Source organism: Frankliniella occidentalis, unplaced genomic scaffold, assembly GCF_000697945.3.
Source record: "Frankliniella occidentalis isolate FOCC.00 unplaced genomic scaffold, Focc_3.1 Scaffold119, whole genome shotgun sequence".
In the NCBI taxonomy this organism is placed as follows: domain Eukaryota; kingdom Metazoa; phylum Arthropoda; class Insecta; order Thysanoptera; family Thripidae; genus Frankliniella; species Frankliniella occidentalis.
In genome coordinates, this window is record NW_026267247.1 from 576306 (window position 1) to 580797 (window position 4492).

A 4492-nucleotide genomic window follows, 5' to 3' on the forward strand; every position below is an offset into this window, starting at 1 on the left:
TGTAACTCACAGCTTCAAGTTAGCTTTCCGTTCGCCAAACCTTTGCAAATTAATAAGTATGACTAATTGTTTTTTGTTTCTTTGCAGTACTCACCAACAATGACTCGAACAAGATCAAAGGCAAAGGCAAAGGCAAAAGCAGCAGCAGCACCAAAGAAAAGACGTGTGAAGACACCACTTCAGAAGCGAAAGGATGAAAACGAGAGGTTGCGAAAGTATCGTGAGGACATGAAAAAGAAACCAAAAAAAAATATGCTGCATACCTTCAATCAGAGAGAGAAAGGAAAAAACTTGCGGTCTCTCAAGGAGAAGTGAAAACAGTTTCCACCATGAATGAACGGGATTTGAGAATGTACAGAAAAAATGTCAAGGAGAGAGTACGGACTCATAGAATGAAAAAGAAGTTGCAAGCATTAGCGTCAGGGTAAGCTAAAAATCGTTAACATTGCATTATTTATGTTTTGACAAAAATAATGACAAGATTCCCCATTGCCGTTATCAAAAAATGAAATATTTCTTTCGTTTCTAGGGATTATAAAAAGAATCGGCGCGAAATTGAAGGAGAGCTCTATGTTACATTGTAGCCACCACTTAAAAGTAAGTAGCACTAAAGTACTAGATTGCTTGCTCCGAAACTGTTGCGCAAGCGTCGCCCCCATGCAAGAAAGCCCGTTCTACGACAGTCGCCCAGAGAATGTCCGATCTACAAGCGTCGTTTGGAGAATGTTCGATCTGCATTAGCCCGGCTGGAGAACATCCGAAGCAACATTTTGGACTGTTTTGAGATATTGGTGCCATTTTATGTAACTTAGCGAGATACGTAAAATGGCATCAATATCTCAAAACAGTCCAAAATGTTGCTTCGGATGTTCTCCAGCCGGGCTAATGCAGATCGAACATTCTCCAAACGACGCTTGTAGATCGGACATTCTCTGGGCGACCGTCGTAGAACGGACTCTCTTGCATGGGGGCGACGCAAGTGATTTTTTGAAAGTTAAAAAATTGATTCTGAGAAAAATGGCTCAACACTCAACATTGCGCTTGTCCCTATTGCAAACCACGCGACTGTGCGGAGCCTCCGTTAAAGCACGCACCGCGGTCCGGCGCTCGGTGAAACCACAACTCCAGCGGAAACCCCTGTTTCTTTGGTACCCCCTTTCGCCCCCTTAGGGGTGGTTTCAGGATTTGCACCTGGCATTTTGGTGTCCAGGAGTGACCCGTAAGGTACTCTGAAATTTGTAGACCTCTGGCTCATCTCCTTTCTACACGGATGACGGACGGACGGGCGGACGGACCGACACGAGACTGGTTGCAGAAGCCCGCTTTAATGCTGTTTTAAAAGCAGAAGGGCGGGATGAACAACAATACGTTGAATCAAAAAGGAATTTTGGTGGAAGGAACGTGGATTCCACGTAGATTTTTGACGTGGATCCAACGTCGAGTATCCACGTGACATCCACGTGGATTTGACTCCTTTTCCACGATATTTCGACGTGGAAATCACGTCGATTGAAAAACATTTTTTTCCAACCTTGCGTGGAGTTGAACCTGGAACCTTTGAGTTAGTAGTCTTGTACCCTATCCATTACCCTACGGCGACGCTGCTGGAAGAGGAACGCCAGCTAGCGATCCCTCTCTGAAGCACACGCGCAGCGCCCCAGCTAGCTCTTTGGCTTATAGGGCGGTGCGCGTTGTACGTTCAGAAGTTGAGCATTGAATTTAATTGTACTACCTTGACAAAATAGAAAAAATGTTCGATTATGTATACAAAGCTTTGAACACTATTTTTAACCTTGAACGCGGTAGACGGTAAAGTGGATATCACGTGGATTCCACGTTATTTCCACGTTATTTCATGAATCGTGAAAAACAAAACAAAAAGCTTCTCTCTGAGAAAACTGTACAATTATATACCACATTTAGCAATAACTACTAGCGTATCATAAGTCTTTTAATGGTTTAGATCTGATGCAGAGTCTTGCAAAAAAAAAAAAAAAAAAAAAAAACTGGAATCCACGTGATATCCACGAATTCGAGTTCAAATGAACGAATGTCACAAAAGGGGAAATTATTCATCTCTTTTCAGTAATAAGTTATCGTTCTGCATTTAAAAGTGATCAAGAAAAAACAGCCAAAGATGGTTGAAATAGCGTGGATGTATCCACGTCCACGAGATTTCCACGAATCCACGTGGAATCAACGTTGGATCCACGTTCCGCTCCTCTTTGGGTGAGAAAGCGGAAATAAAACAGTCGAACCTCGAACAACAGCGAACTTGGGCATGTCGGTAAAACCGGACGCATGAAGCCATGACTACTGGCTTAAAATTCGTTCCCCCATTTCAATGCAGCTTGAGCCTGCTCTCTCTCCCTCTCCCTCTCCCAATTCGTTCCCCCATTTCAATGCAGCTTGAGCCTGTGATGATTTAGTCAATATGTGTTGCAGAAAAGCAGCTACAATCTCCTCGAGCGTTGCAAACATTTGGCTAACTGGTGTGACTGCTTTTTCTGCCCCGTAACTTTGCGATTCTCGAGTTAGGAGAATTGTTTCAATCCACTTTCATTCCATCTATTCCAACCACTACTATATGCATTTGTTTCTTCAGTTTCCGTTCACGAAATCCGTAAGAATCCGTAACAGAGATATTATAGTTGATCACATATACGCATATATGCAGTCGGAATCGATTCGATTCCACCTAGTCCTTATTCTGTTTTAGTGAATGCAATCAGTCCACCGATTTTTTTTTTCATGTGTGCGACCACCTGAACCCGATCCAACCAGGTCCACTCCGAGCTCTCTCCTTTGTCTTCTTGTTTTCTGTAGTAAAGTAAAGGAATGTGACCGAAGCCAATAATTTTATTTCGTCATGAACGAATTGTGTGTTTGACGCTACAGAGGTCAAGCCCAACTTCCTCCAAAATCAGATAACCGTTTGTCCTCGACCTTAAAGAAGGTAGTAGCTGCATCTCTGGAGTGCTTGGGAAGATAGGTTCTTGAACGTGGTATGTGTCGAATAGTCCATATTGAGCATGGGAATGAGAGTGAGAAAAGTTGAGGGGTAAAGCTTTGCCAAACACGCAACAGCTTTACTTATCGCAGTGATTATCTTTTGGGTCCACGTGCCGCAGTCAGATTCGCCTTCACAGTATGTCTTTGGCAGCAACCGGCGAGGAACCCATGACGCGCTAGTCTAAATAAGGTATCATGTACAAAGTTTCGGTGTCTAAAATTTTTAACTGCGAATTTCACTGCAAGCGTATCGGAGACAAGGATTAACAATATGAACGGTTTCCTTCATGGCGCGGGAACGCAAGCAGTTGCTCTTAGTAGTGACGCGTCCGAGAACTTCAACAGCCTCAGTGTGGGGCCAGTTCGGGAAGCAATAAAGTTAATGGTTACCAATAAATCGTAACCTTAAACAAATTGATTTCCCTGTTTCCAATTGTTCCAGTTGTCGGGCAGTCCTCACAATTTACACAGCGTTGATTTCCGAATCGGGCTTACATTTAAACTACTTTCTAGCCGTCTCGCCTTGTGCTAATCTATCTACGCCATTAACCTTGCCGTTCTTGTTGTTGCTTGTAAGCTCTTTGACCATATTTTAAGTGCCTATGTTTAGTTTTTGCGCGAGCCCATGTTGGGCAAAGGTTTTGAACTTTATGATTCAAACGGATTCGTAAACTTGCCTGTACTGGCATAGGGAGAGCGTGTTAAAAACTGAAAGATTTCTTATCTAATGAGCTTTTACCTTCTCCGGAATTTCGCAAGAGTAGGATGAACCGGAACCCAGTAAACGATCAAGATGATGGGAGTGGCTGGGGCTGGCGCCATGTTCAAGTGCTCACCATGTTCCTAGCCACCTGCAGCGCAATAACCATGAGAGTGTGTTTATCTGTCACCATCGTTGTGATGACAGGACAAGACCGGGATGACGGACAACCGGTAAGGTTTGTTTTTGATCCTGATTAGCAAAAACAGGGCGAGTGAGCAGCGCAGGGTGCAAATATTTTTATATAAGCTGCTCTCCACATAAATTACTACGCAAGAAGATCCACACAAATGTCAGACAAACTTCATTGAATAAAGCAATTTAGATGTTAAACAGTTCATTTGGGCATATCTGCGCCCTGCGCCACTCGCCTTGTTTATCCTTATCCGAACGCGGCTTGTGTCGCTTGATAGTTGCGGCTCGATCGAGCCTACACACTAACTGGATTTGTATCTTGTATTTGTACGAATTTAAGCAATCTAATTTTATGCACACATTTCTGCGTTGATTTGAACATCTTTGTTTATTTATTTGTAGAAAACGAAACGTAGGTATAACTTAGTGCGAATGTTTGCAGAAAAATATACAAATACATTTAGTGTGTATAAACTGCAACATACGGGACCCGCACGAGTTACGGGCTCTTTTAATTATATATACATATACACATATATTCACAAATAGGTGCAGAAGGGTACTAACATGAAGTAATTTTGTGCC

General features: G+C 42.9%; 2 protein-coding genes across 5 annotated transcripts in view; one reads left to right on the top strand and one right to left on the bottom strand.

The window, feature by feature from the left end:
* LOC127749997 (uncharacterized) overlaps positions 1-4492 on the bottom strand; it is a 98488-nt gene that overhangs the window by 61349 nt on the left and 32647 nt on the right. Inside the window, exon 1 of one of the 4 annotated variants that reach the window (XM_052270356.1) lies at positions 95-193. The exons of the other annotated variants lie outside the window; for them this stretch is intronic. The gene's annotated coding sequence lies outside the window, so the exon portion shown is untranslated. Of the gene's footprint in view, positions 1-94; positions 194-4492 lie in introns of those variants that run through there. 4 annotated transcript variants of the gene reach the window in all.
* The window catches only part of LOC113210421 (putative inorganic phosphate cotransporter), a 35654-nt gene that overhangs the window by 6953 nt on the left and 24209 nt on the right, over positions 1-4492 (top strand). The gene's annotated exons all lie outside the window — the stretch shown is intronic.